Source organism: Tenrec ecaudatus, chromosome 1, assembly GCF_050624435.1.
Source record: "Tenrec ecaudatus isolate mTenEca1 chromosome 1, mTenEca1.hap1, whole genome shotgun sequence".
Taxonomy (NCBI): Eukaryota; Metazoa; Chordata; class Mammalia; order Afrosoricida; family Tenrecidae; genus Tenrec; species Tenrec ecaudatus.
This window is the reverse complement of record NC_134530.1, coordinates 103,588,394-103,603,393: the sequence shown is the minus strand read 5'-3', so window position 1 is coordinate 103,603,393 and position 15,000 is coordinate 103,588,394.

The following is a 15,000-nucleotide window of genomic DNA, read 5'->3' as shown; positions in this document are numbered from 1 at the left end:
CTTTTCACTACATCAAGGAAATAAATGATTTGCTTTTCATTGATTCCTCTTGCTGCACTGTCATGTAATCAGAACAATCATTATGTAATTTTATCACGTGCCTGTCTCAGTGACAAGTAATTTTCACGCATTCTTTCCTCACTATGAAGCAAGCATCTACACTTTATGAAAGGGAATCTGAGACTCCGCAAAAGGAAATGACTTCCCCAGGAAGCCCAGTGAGGCAGGGAACTAACTTGATGGGCACCCCAGTCTGACTCGCAAACTGTAACCTGGAGACCTGCAGCATCCGTGTCCTCAGGCACTTGCTATTGATGCAAATTATTGTACCCCACACCAGAACTTTAGAATCGGAGACTCTTGGATGGAGCCCAACAAGTTGTGCTTTAACAATCCCCAATCTTATTGGCCTGCCAACCCCTTTTCAGAAAATAAATAAATAAAACTAATGAAAATAAATTACACAACACCTCCTGTGTTAGTCCGAGTAGACTAGAGAAACAAATCCATAGAGACTCAGATGTGTAAGTGAGAGTTTTATATAAAGTACATTAAGAAAACATCCCAGCCCAGTCCAGTCCAAGCCCATAGGTCTGATATTAGCCTGATTGTCTGATACCAATCTATAAAGTCCTCTTCAGACTCACAAAACACCTGCAATGACGCCCACTGCAGGAAGATCACAGACCAGTGGGTTGGAAGTCTTCTGGATCCAGTGGTGCTGTAAGCATCTCAGCGCTGGCAGGGTTCTCCACGTGGCTTCTCTGGCTCCAGAGGTCTGTCAGCATAGTGCCATGTGGCTTGTCAGTAGAGCATCTCCACGGGAGGGAACCGAGAGAGAGTGTGTCTTCTGCCTCCAAGGAGAAAGATACTGGAGTTCTCTGAATCCTCAGAAGGCCATGCCCACACAGAGGCCTCATTGGTTATATCTTGATTGACAGGCCAGACTCCACCCTTTCACTCATAATCCTCTTAACTGGATACCAGATTATGTAACTACCACACCTCCCTTTCATTGAAGAACCCTTGTACTTCAGCCCGTAATTCAGGATAAAAGGTAGGTGCGTGTGTTTGCATTCTCAGCATCTCTGAGGTTTCCAGTGCCACCCAGTTTGGAGAAGACTGTTCTGTACTTCTAGGAATCTGGGGCTAATCTAAAAAGTGGACCATTTGAACTGCTCCAAAGCAGAAAGATGCAGCTTTCTGCTCCGAAAAGATGGACTGCTTTGAAACACTGCACAGTTTGAATCTGTCCCATGGGGTTGTTATACTTCGAATTAACTCCATGACAGTGGATTTTGATTGGTTTGACTGGTCATTCGGATGCTTACTAAAGTTTCAGAACCGCTCTATGATTCTAACTCTCAAGACTTCCTGGTAAATACATGCCATCCAGTGCCCCATTAATTTCCTTTCTGATCACAAAGTATTCTTTATATTGATTTTTTCCCCTTGGAATAATTTGAGTTTCAGGGGGAAAAAAAACCCCAAACCCTATAAAGGAGGTCCTGCTATCCTTCACTGTGAATTAATTTTTGAAGCTGTGTTAAGTAGACTATGGATATTATGAGTAAAAAAAGAAGAAGGGCAAACCAACATTCCAATGATTTCTATTGCATTCCATGGTCCTGCTTGAATCTGTCCTTTTTATCTGATGAGAGAGACAGAGGTCACAGAAATTAGTGAGTTTGGAAACCTTCCTTAAAGATGAAACTATCCTCCTTCTGCATCTGAGTCCATTGCTTAAAATACAGATATTTAAGATAATTTTCCTTTTAGCTTGCTAATTAAACAGAAAGCAAGCCTGGGAGTGCTTTAGAGACAGGTCCTCATCAGCAGGGCAGCGGAGGTGTTTTAATTCAAGATGCCTAATTTAATTAGCACCCTGCCCCTGGGTCTGTGGCAGGGCCGCCTTTGATCTCTGGCTTGAGGGAAAAAAGGAGCAACCCCCGCTCTTTGATTCCTAGTTCCCTCAGAAAGGTGGGCTGGCCAAGGAGGGAGAGGAGCCGTCCTTTGCCATCATGTTTCACATCCAGTGCCAACTGAGCTGACCATTTTAGAACGTGGAGCTCTGAGCTGATGAAAAGCAAACCAGCCCCTGCCGTTGATCTGACTACTACTCGGAGCATCCCTACAGGGCAGGGGAGAGTAGACCTGCCCCTCAGGTTCTGCAAGACTGCCGGCTTTATGGAAGTAGATGGCAATATCGCTGTGGCTTGGAGGTTCGAACTTCTGACCTTTGGGTTAGCAGGCTCGTGCTTTCACCCCTGTGCTGCCAGGACTCCTTCATAACCAGTGAGGGGCTGCAAATGTCCAATGGCTCATCGTTGCCCTGCTCGCTCTTGATCTGTGGAAGCGAATTGATCTGGAGCAGTTCTTCTGCCTGCGTGCTTGAGTAACTGCAAGCAATGAGGAATTCTGGCTGAATAAGGTATTCAAATGTTACTGGTCCCTGGCCCCTCACTCTCCCTACCCTGTGTGCTAATGAGGAAAGGAGAATGGGAAGCTCCTTGGCTTCCCTAATTGCTGTGCTTTGCCCTCATACCTTCTTTTTGTTCTTGCTTATCAGTCAGGGTGAGATTCTTGCTTCTGTCAATCATTCCTTGCTCTTTCCATATAGAAAATAACAATGTAGGTTTTTGAGCCTTGAGATTATTCCAGCCCCTTCTCGTCCACAATTATAGCACAAAATACAATTATTATTACTATTTGCTTGTTTATTCTACTCTGTAAGACTGAGATATAGCAATCAGCTATATTTGTTCTTTTAAACCCTTAAATTTCTCCTACAGCAATTCTCAGTGTTTCTGCTGGACAACAGGAAATTTTCCCACAATTTTAAATTATGAATATTTATTATTTTTCTACTGTTTCCTCCATTTCCTCCTTCCTACTGAGGAAGAAGAATTTCTAGACACTAGTACAAGGCTAACCAGAACTTGAAACCTGGCTGCTTTTTGGGCAAGCTTAGAATAGAGGCTTTAGCTCTGTGCTCATGGATTCCCTATTTGAAAAATTAAGGTGAGAAAAGATCCTTCTTTGTAGGACTACTAAGGGTCTTAAGTAAAATGATAGTTAATTCGCTTAACAAGAGGAAGATCATCAACAATAATAATAATCATTCACTGCCATGGAGCCGAATAAGAATTTGAGGATGATGTAGAATCACTCCCGTGGGTTAACAGGAAGCAGAAAGCATCATCTCTTTCCTGAGAGGTAGCTGGGAATTTGAGAGGTGGTAACCTTTTGGTAGCAGCCCCAGGTGCAGCCCATGGCGCCACCAGGGCTCCTTCAGAGCAATCACCACAACGTACTAAAGATGATCTCAAATAGTCCCTGTCACAGTGCCGGGTACCCACAAACAGGATTTCCTATTTTCCTTAGCACCCCTCTAATTTGGAGAATTGTTCTGGGCCTTGCTTTTAGCTACAGGGCTTATCTTTTACATTTACTTCAGGGATAAATAAAACCTCTCTACCCAAGCCAGTGGATCTTAGCTGCAGAAGTAGAGATTCGGTGGGCTACTCTTCACAAAGATGGTGCTTTCAGGGACTACATCTATAAGGGATGGAAGCTAAACTTCTCAGCTTTCCCGTTTGCAGTATAGCTCTTTGTCTATAGGATGATGTAGCGCTCCTAATATACCACATTTACAACAACCTCTATTATGACACGGTGTGTCAGAAATTGTAGGAGGCACTTTATATTATTTGCAATCCTTACAATAGTTTCCATGATAAATTTTCTTATAATTTTATAGATAATAAACCGGAGTTCAGATAGTTTAACTAACCTGCCCAAATTGTAATGATATTGTGCTAGGTCTGAGAACCTCCACAATCAACGACTGATGTTCAAGTCAGGAAGAATGAGGGTGGGGGCAGGGGGACAGAGAAGGAGAGAGCAAGGAGGTAAGAAAGGGAGGCCGGGCCCTTTGTTTCAGAAGGATTGTTCTGCATTCAGCCTTTCTCCTTTCACTAGCACCCAAGCTTTCATTTCCCCAGGAAAACACCAGTTTGGGAAATAATTTAACCCAAATAATCACTCTGTTGGAATACCTCTTTCCTGGTGCTGTAGTAATTTGGTTTACAATTACAGCTAATTGAACATCTTCGAAGTGAGCTCAGTGCTGCATGCAAGTGCAGAAAAAGTTTAATGTGCTAAGCATGAAAACATGATCATAGAAGCTCATTTCTTACCAGCAAAAAAAGAAAGCAATTAGTGAGACATTTTTCAGCAACGAGGGGAAAAAACCCAGGATTTTGAGACAAGCTCTAATATCATCCCTGGGCCCCATTAAGGCTGCAGAAATGAGAAGGGCTTGTGAGCCACATGTTGGCATCTGTGAAAAGGTTTCTCTTCTCAGGAATCAAGACACATTAGTCTCATTATTTGCAGAGACTTGACAAGACAAGAGCTGGAGGGAAGCAGCAACATAAGGAAATGCAGTATGGAGGGAGGAGGTGGCTAATTAGAAGGAGGAAGACAGAGACAGACACAGAAAGAGAGGGCCTGAAAGATCTGGTCTAGAAGCAGCCCCCACCTTAACGACGGGGCAGTTTAGAAACAGCTAGCACTCCCTCTGCATCCGACCTCCAGTGGATGGGAATCTGGGAGGAGGCTGCTTTTATCCCAGTAAAGTCCTGACTATAAACAAACACTTTCCAGAGTGTCTATACCATAACTCCTTCAGTTAAAATGGTCTGTCCTCACCTTCTAAGGTATTTCTTTAACGCAATTCATAAAAGCATCAGGGTCCAAAGAGTGCCAGGGATGGGTCCAGTCCCTAAGTAGCCAGAACAAAGGCATCAAGGAGGAGCTGTGGAGACAGGGTGCTTTAATCAGCTCCCCTTGCTGCTCTTCCGTCTGTGCTGCAAGGGCTTATGCCTGAGTGGCCATGGCATGCTCCTTGTTCTTATTGATTACAAACCCTTTGTGAGCTTGCTTCATAGTGTACGGTGGTGGTGACTCCAGAATAATTGGGTAGGGGCATGGAAAGGCTGGACGCTAACAAAGGAAAAATCGAGTTGGAAGTAGCATGGCTTTAACCTCTACCTTCGAACCTGCACTGAGATACACAAAGCTAATCAGAGGATGTGAGAACGTGACACTTAGTGACCACCCGTCCAAAGAAATTGCGACTTAATGGGATTTTAGAGTCCAGGTTGTCATTCTCTTGATAGCAATCGCCCTCTGGAAACATCGCTTCTAATGGGCGAATCGAGGGGAGAACAGAAGGGCTTGCCCCGCCATCTAAGGAAGAGCAATCTGCGCATCTATCCAGTTCCTGTGCATGTAATGAGCCACAAATCGTTCACGGGGTGAAGAAAGCATTCCTGCCCAATGGCATGCAGCAGTCACCGCTGCATGGGTCAGGCCTTGATGTCCTCTGTCTCTTGTCAGGTCCCTCGCTGCCCCCTCTGGACTGAGAGCAGAGGTGCAATCAGGACCATTTTGGCTGGGGACATTCAGCCATGGGTGCACATTTTCCGTCGCCATGACTCAGGGTATGCTACTGGTGTTTAGCAGAGAGAGCCCAGTGTTGATTGCTACGTGTGGACCAGTGTATTCTGATCATGGCGATCGCGTGCCTTACAGAGCAGCCTGCTCCATAGAGTTTCTTCACTGCCATCGTTCTGCAAACAGAGGGCCAGGCCTTGCTCCTGCTCATATCCAATACTGATGCCAACGTCTACCAACAAAAATGCCCTGATGCAGTCTGACTGTAGGATAGAGAAGGACTTCCCTTTCAGAGGCTTTAAATCCTTTCAGGAGTCGATGAACTCATTTTTCTCCTGTAGAGCAGCTAGTGGAGTCAAACTGCTGATCTTGTGGGTAGCAGCACAATGTCTAATCCGCTATGCCACGAGAGCACCTTCAAAGTCATAATGAGTGGTTTCAAATGAGGTTAGCTAGTGATTGCCCAATGTTTGCGCCATCTAAGGACCTTGGATGCTACTAAACATGGTGCAGTACAGAGGAGTGCACCCACAGCAGAAGAACTACCCAGCTCGAAATGTCAATTGTGCTGAGTTTGAGAAACTCTGACTTTGAGGCTAATCCTCCTTTGCTAATTTTATTTTTCTCGTTGTGCTGACTTTGCTGAAGTCAGAAGCAGTAATTAACATTTTAATGAAAATTTTATATTTTTACTGATTTTTCCCAAGTCTGTTTTTTTTTAAATAGGAAAATAATTTTATTTGGTGGCACCATCCCTGCCTTCCTGGTTAGAAGAGGCAAGGAGAGCAGATGTGTCATTTATTGAAAGCAGCAAATGGCTTAGGCGTCCTCCCACAGCACTCGCTGAGCTCTGGTCTGCCCCAGTGGGCTGGTTTTATAAGTGAACCCATCATGTTTATCGAATCTTGGTGTTTCTAGATACAAGTTGTCTACAGAAGATCGCTTAGCACAGATCACTTGCTGTGATGTAGAAAGGCTCCATAATGAAGACCCAGCCGCTCCTACAAGTGTCTCCATCTGAAATCATTACTTCTTTTAACCAATATGGATGCAGGAAGGAATATTAGTGGAAATTGGCTGGAATGAAATTTACTTCGGAACCAATTTTGTATGCAACCAAAGAATCTGTAATGACAGAACTAAAAAGCACAGCAAAATAGTAAGATTTTGAAAATGATCAGCATTTTATGAAATCAAATACATGGCTCTCAAACACAATTCTAACAATTAAGTCTAGGAAAACATAATTATTAAGTGCTCAGAGCCCCATATCCATGCAACGATATCAGTTTATTTTCATTTACCACATTGGGAACAATTCTATGAACGCATTCTGTCTTTGTTCTTTTGCATTGCATTCATTGAGCCCAGGTTTAAATCTCAAGCAAATCTGTAATCGGGAATGACATAGGATCAGTAACTAAACAGTTCAATTTAAGGAGACCTTAGAGGGTAAAATATTATAATTGGAAGCAAACCTGCCATGGTTGGAACTGTTGCTGTCAGTTTTGTGGAAAGTGCTCCGTAGGTATCTGCCTAACGCTGTCAGTTGCTGTCCTCAAAACTGCCACGATTCCGGCCAGCGTGAAACTACATCGGGCTCATGGGAGCAGACATGTAACCTGCCTGAGAACAGGGGTGCAGGTGTTAGTAGTGGCCTTTCAGCCTCCGTCCCCACGTTCTGTCGCCAGCCCGACTCAGTGCCGGACTCAGCGCCACCAGGCGCATGTGAGCACGAAGTATGGAAGAGAGGTGCTCGTTAGCAATTGCCAAATAAAAGCAATTTTTAAAATGAAAGCTGAGAACTGAGACCAGAGAAACAAAATCGAGAGATGTCTGTTTGGGTCAGCCAACATTCGGGGTTCGGAGTAAAGAAGGGAAGGGGTTTTGCCACTGTAGCGAAACGTGCAGTGTCAGAAAGATCTGGGTCGATGCCGTGGCTCCACTCGTTAGTGGCTCTGTGACTTTTGTCATCTGACTTCACCTTTATAAATCTCCATGACTTCATCCGTACGCAGAGCAAATCACAACACTTAACTCAGAAGGTACAGAGGGAAGTTAGCAGAGTTTGAAATGTTGGCTAAAAAAAGAGAGGGACATCGCTGTGGACCACAGACAAGGGCTCTTTTCTCTACCAGGCTGCCTGGCACGTTCTCCAAGCGAGCCTAAAGCTCACCTTCCCCAGTGCATATGTCTGCAGCCCGCTGGCCGTGGGCAGTGAAGCAATAGTCCTGGGGGTGTCCAGGGAATCGACCTCGTGGCTCCGAGCAGGGCCAGCCTCCAGAGAACACAGGGAGCAGGAAGGACGCCATGCATCTCTTCTGAGGAAGCGGGTCCGTTTGTCAAGAGCTGTTCTGCGTCTGCTCCTCTTTTATAGCCGAGTCTTCAGAAATCAACGGAGCCCTCTACATTTTCATCAAGACTCCCCGCAGTACGCAGTTGAATGGGCATATTTATTTTCACAGGACACGTCTCTGTCAGTCTCACAGCCGGCCCCACTGCTGACTGCCCGTCGGCCCCTGGCTCCGTGGGGCGGGTGCGGTAGGCACAGGAAGGTTAGTGTTGGGAGCGTGGCACAGAGGGGTGGCATCAGAGTTCATATCGGAATCTTAATTCCAGGCGCCCTGAGACAAAATCTATATCCCAGAGCAACGCTGCTTCCTTTTTGTGCCTTCAGTCCAGGTACTAACAGATAGATGCTTTAATTAGCTCATAATCATTTTTATTACTAGAATCAGCCTTCTTATGTACCACGTGTGCTTTTCCTGTCCTGAGAAATCCCAGTGCCTTTCTGGAAAACTGCAACAGAAATCGAAATCTGAACATGCCCTCCCACCCCCACCCCTGCCCCAGTGTGGGCGGGCTATTTCTCAATGATGGGTCGCGAAACCAGCAGGGCATAGATATTGGAACCACGGTATAAGCCTTGGCACAGGAAAACCAGACTTGTTGGGCTTACAAGAGAATGAACTGAAACTTGACCTCAAGCTTTCAGAGGAGACGGAACGTTTTGTGTTTAGGGTGGTGGGAGATCTCAAGTTCAGTGAAAATAGCTCTGGGGAAAGCAGGGCGGGGGGGCAGTTGTGAAAGCTGCTGCTCCTACCATGATTGATTGATGAAATGGAAATGCGACGCCACATTACAACTGGGATGGAATACGTGTTTTCTGACCACAAGGACTCTCCCCCTGAAGGAGGCTCTGCACGCAGAGGCAAAGCCAACTTTTGTGTAACGGCAGCGCTTTTGCCTTATTTCTCCATCTTGGAGAATTTTGCTCAAAGTCCTTTCTTTTAAGAAACAGAACTGAAGGTTAAAGAACTGCTTCATCTCGCAGCTCTACCATAGAAAGAAAGACTTCTGGTCAAAGCACGCATTTCAAAGGGTGCCCTATATTTTATGGTTGTGAAGTCACGTCTGTAAATGTTTGAAAAAACGATATTACATCTATAAAAAAACGCAGTGATGTGACTCTTGGAGCACATTTTCCCCTCAAAAGGATCTGCGCCTGGACTGGCCAATTATGCTGTCAAGCAGCTGATAAAAAGCCCCCGGCTGCATCCCAGACATGGATTGGGGAGTCAGGAGCACACAGGCCTCTTTCTTTAATGTTCGTAACTAGTTTTCTTCTGCATCTTCGGCAATTTTCCCTCTCCGTTCTTCAGAGCTTCTGATGCCTTAGGTAATGATACTCTGTATATGAGGATCCAACGTCCCTGGTACAGTCATAAGAGCCAACAGCCTCCAGGAAATATTGATATTTGTACCAGAGAACCAGGAGCACACCATCCAATTCTTCTTCCTCAACATTCTTGTAATCAATCTGATATGCTTAACTGATAGACATTTTCCAGTCCTACACAGAGTTAACATTGCTATGCATTGTGCTAAAACTCTAATTCTAAAATGCATTGCTATGCATTGTACTAAAATTCTAATTATACTCCTATTTTGAGCCTCTCAGGCTTAGAGGTCAGAAAGAGGGCATGATGGGCCTTGCATATTAATATGTCAGCAAAAGGCGATCCCTTGTCTCTTGTGGGCCGGGATCTTGAGGGACTTTCTGAAACAATCCTGTGCAAAAGGTTCCACCTGCTTTTCCTGTGCCTCCTCTTGAGTTTTCTGAGGGCGGGGTCCTTCAGAATAAAATGTCAACACATCGCCCGTTGTTCTCCTAGCTACATAATTACGATACAGTGTTAGCGGTGTTTAGGGGCATTTAGGGGTGCTAGACACAAGAAGGTGGTGGCAAAAGGTTTGAAATACTATAAGGTGCAGGATGTGCTGTGAATAAACAGAGCTGTCCGTGTACACGTACACACACATAGTTGCACACCCACGCAGACACATGCATCATGTTTACAGATAAATGAAGAGCAATACAAGAAGTTTAAGGCCAAAATGTATGTCTTTATAATTTTTAAAGCAACTTTCACTTTTTCCTTCTTGAAAGTGCAAAATACAGTGTTTTCTCCTTCTTTATAAAATATGTAAACATGAATATACGTACTCACCATATGTGTCAATAGGTGAGAACTGAAGACGTCTGTTCATCTCCACAGACAGAGCCTGAGAGGAGCCTGATCCACAACTGGAAAATTCATGAGAAATCAGATTCACACTAGGGTGGTTCATTAGAACATATTTTTAAAAGCAGAATATATTTGTTCAGCTTATGTCCCAGAGAAATGGCACAGTGATACAGAGTTGTATTGATCTTACAGGTGACAGTTGGAGATGTCAGAATCACTTGGAGTAAATCAGATCTAAGTGTGAACTCTTCCAGGTAACTAGTCTCTAACCCTGGGCAAATTAGCTTTCCAGAGTATCAGTTTATTTATCTGTAAAATGGGAAAAACAAAACAAAACATAGATACTCTCCAGTTTGTTTTATATTGATATAGTAAAAAGGGCTATTGAGTCTAAATCTGAATTAATGTGCTTACAACCTTTACTTAAAAGAGACTACGAAGAACATTATTATCTTAGCAATGATCAATATGAATAAGGTAACTGCTAATTCTACTTATATTATCATGTGGATACTATTGTGATAGCACTTCTAAGCAGTCATAATAATTGATAATGATGATAGTTAATATATATTTCCTATATGATAAGAATTTTATATACAAATTCTATTAATCCTTACAATATATTAATTTTATATAATCAATTCTATTAATCCTTATTATTTAATCACTGTTTACTATGCTAGCATTTCTCTCCTTTTATAAATAAAAAAATTGAGACTACAGAAATTGAGTATCTTGTCACCAGCTCTTTTAGAATTCAAACCCAAATCTTTTAGATCCTAGAGCCTATGAATTTATTCTGTACTCAGACATCAATTCCTAACTGATTTCTCTCATTTACTGATCCTTTCCTCTGAACACCCCTTCTCCCCTTCCATCATGTTGATTAATGGGCACATTTCCTTTCTAGCTCATCAGACTGAAAAGCAAAAACTATCAAAGCCCCCGTTCTAATATCTGATCACACCTAGCAATTAATTATGCATCCATTTCTTTCAGGGGGCTGATCGTTATATGGAACTATATTGTGAATTTGTTACAATTTATCTGTTTATTTGTATACTGTGCACATTCTGTTCACCTAGTGAGAGTGGAGACCTCATCTCTTTTGTTGCCCGTGATATGCTTAACACTTAGAATAGTCCCCGGACCATGGTGAAGCTCAATAAATAGCCATTGAGTTAATAAACACCTAAGTGCTACCTTTCCCTTGAACTACTCCACACCTGCTCCTCGGGTTCTCAAATCATTTTCTGGTGACAGACCCTCACGAGGGCACTTCCCTGATTCCCACTGCAATTTTGCAGGCTGCTCTTCCAAGCTCTCCACAATTCAACCCTCCCTGCGTTGCACACAGAGCCCTGGCGGCGTAGCGGTTACAGGTTGGGTTACTAACCACAGGTTAGCAGTTTGAAACTACCAACCGCTCCTTGAGAGAAAGACAGCTGAAATGAGTGAAGAATTAGGAATCCACTGGACAGTTCTACCAAGTCTGACAGGGCCAATGGGAGTCAGAATATGTTGTGTGACAATTAGTGTAGTCTTGCATTTGTATCACATCTGCATCCCGTGCTCTACAGCTTCTCACTTCCTGCTCTGCCCTCAAGTTCAAGTCACCATTGTTAGACTTTGGGTTTTCCAACATGCTTCAATTGCCCTGACTCCATGTTTGTAGTCAAGCTGCTCCCATTGCTTAAGTTTGGTTGTTGACCCCCTTTTCCCAAAACCTTTTCATTGGGAGCTAATACAAATATCTACTCATTCTGTTGTTCAGTCACATTAAGTAGTATTTTACAAATGCTACCACATTCAGTTTAAAAACATTCACTTCCTTCTTGAACTCCTTTACATTAGCTTTTCTATACCCCCCTCCCCCACTGGGCCCCCTCCCCACCTTTAGGAACCTTACTCTACTTGTTGTCTCTTCTTATTTATCCCTGAAGAGAAGCAGTATAATATTATGGCTAAGAAGGAACAATCTGGTGCCAGATTCTTTGAATCAAATTCTGATTTCCAACCTTTGGCAAGTGATTTAGCTGATCTATACCTCAATTAATGCAACTATAAAATGGGTATCATAGTTAAGGTTAATATTAATTAAGGTTGATCTTGAATGAATATATTTAACACTTGGAATGGTATCTTCACAGTGCATTATTGCCTATTTTTAATTATGCTTCACAGCCCAACTAAAAATATAATCTTTTTCAAAGTTCTCTTAGAAAGTCTCAGTAGAATGAACCTTTTCATCTCCTACATCCATCTCATATTTTGTATTCCCACCCCTGTGTTTACCAAAGTTTGTTGTTAATCTGAATTTCTATGTTTGGGAACCCCATTAAACAGAGAACACCTGGAGGTCCCAGATCCTTTCCTAAATATTTAGCATCCCAGGAGGATTAGCCCGAACTTTGTCAGTAGTTAAAATAGTAAAAGTGTGCCAACTTAAACAAAACTAAGTTGTTATAAAATATAGATTTAGAGAAGCCAATGTTTTTCCCTAAAAGGCAGCATTAGCTTATATGGGTTCATGTGCTTAGGTGCCTTAGACACGTCTTCATGCTTGGTCTCTCTTTCTTAGGTTATAGAGTTCTCAGAGAACTGCAATGGTCCAGAGGAAAAAGATGAGAGAGGAAGAGAAGGGAAAAGGAGGAAGGAGAGGCTAAGGGTACGGTACGGTATGGTATTGGATTGAGGCCGATATTATTGGTTTGAGGCAGCGTGTTCCGTGACTTCTGTCAACACTAAATGATTGTTATTGGACAATATCACTGAGATGAGGAAGTTCTTCAGACAGACCAAGTGGCTGCACTTACTCCCCTTCCGCCCCCTGCCGGCTGTGTGCGTGTCATAGCAACCCAGTGTGCCTCCTTTCTGAAGCCGCTTGGTTTGTCTAAATGAGCAGCAGGGTTGCCGAGATATAATTTCAAGCTCCTTTAGGGGATCAGGGGAACTCGCACTTCACTGTGTGCAGCTAACACATAGCAGAAAACCAGGGGCCAACACAGAGAAGGGTCACCCCTGGAGGTTTCCCTCCCACCTCCATCGACGGTGAACCAGGGCGGACCACTCTCGATGGATTGTGTCCTGTTGCAAACAGCCTCCACTGAGGGCAGCTCAGTATCCACGGCCCCTGCGGAGGGCGTGGTCAGGATGAACGGACATGCTGCCACGGAGTGGTTGCAACCCCTTCACGAACTCTCATCCCAGTGCGCTGCTGGGTCCCCAGGATCCCGTAAGGCAAGCTGAGTGTGCAGCACAAGAATGTTATTCAAGGAATTTCTTAAAATAAAATCTCACCTATGAATACCTGTAAACTCTTCAGCCATCCAGCTCCTTTTAAGAAATATGATAAAAGCAGTAGTCTTGACAACAACAAGATAATGAGGAATAAATAATTTATCACCACAATGACTATCTAGTTTCCTGGGAATAAAAACCCATCTCCAAGCTGTCCCATTTGTTTAGTTGCTGCATGTAATTCATGCCAAGTGAATTAACCTTCCTGCGCAAGAAATGCCACATTGTCTGGCCCTGGACACTGTTCTAGGGTGACAGACAGATGGAAGCTTAGCATGGCCCAGCCAACCACACAAGAACAAACCAGGCACTGATCAATGGAGCTAGGAGTCTTCAACTTATTGGTATTTAGACATCAGCATGGGTTTCACAGAGACTCAGAGTTTGAAAGATGCTTTGAGACGGATCTCAGTGTGCTGAAGTTGAGGTCGGTGACAATACAAGTGATGCAGTGGCCCCATGAATTCAATGAGAGCAAAGCAACCTAATGGCAGGTAAGGGGACACTTACTTTTCAGTGTTTTAATATTATGGCCCAACCAGGTGGCTGTCTCTATGTCAAAAGTTGACATATACAAATGATATGCATGGTGATTTCACCTTTTCCTTTTCGTGAGACGTGTGATGGTCTTTGGGTTAGCAATCGCATACTGCCATCTTCCATCGTTCCACCTTTTTGTCAGTGTCAAGGAAGGTTTCTCTCCTTCTAGTCTAAGCAGTTCCCTTTTGTTCTGTTGTATGGGTATAAAACTGAATGTATAGGCAATTACTGTCCGTGCAGGCGAGTACAGAAGCTGTGGAACATGTGGTAGGGGTTGTGGTTTTGGTTTAATGCCAGCACATGGATTGTGATGTGATGGCCCCACGTGTGATGGAATCGAATTGCTCCACGGGACTTTCATGGCGGCGATGTTTACGAAGCAGATTGCCAGGCTGTTTCCTCCTCAGAGTCGCTTGGTTCACTCTAAGAGCCAATTTCTTGTTATCAGAAAAATGCAAAGTGTTGGTGCCACCCAAAGACCTGTACAAAATAAGGCCCCAAGCCCATCTCTGCCGAGACCATTCTTCCTCACAGTGACCCTAGAAGACGGGGTAGAACTGCTCAAAGGGTTTCCAAGGTTGTCAATGTTCACAGACGCTGACTCCAACATCCTTCTCCTGTGAAGTTCTTGGTGGGTTTGAATCACTGATCTTTCAGTGAGTAGCTGAGCACTTTAACTACTGTGTCACCAGAAATTGTTCCGAAGTAAAGAGGACAACTAAGATCACACACACACACACACACACACACACACACACACACACACACACACACACACACACACTGCTTCCTAATCTATGTTTCCCATATGCAGACTTACTAGGAGATGGTCTGCTAGTTAGGCCACTTTACCCCCAAACCTACATTTTTCATTTTTGTGTGGGTATGCCATGCAGGCCAGGGTTCATAACTCATTGCAGCGAGTCATGAACTGCAGTGTCTGGGAATGTGCTGCTCTGTACTACACAAAAACAGCAATGATGGTGTTCCAAACTAATGACAATAGAGATGGGCTGGAACAAATGAAGTAATGAATCCCTAACAATCACATGAAGCAGCAGGTCAATGCAAAGTGACTGGAAGATTACAGTAGGTAAGAAGTCATACAGGAATGTAAGATTACAATAGAGCAATGGAGAAGGAGAGGTGGGTTCCGAGACAGAACTTA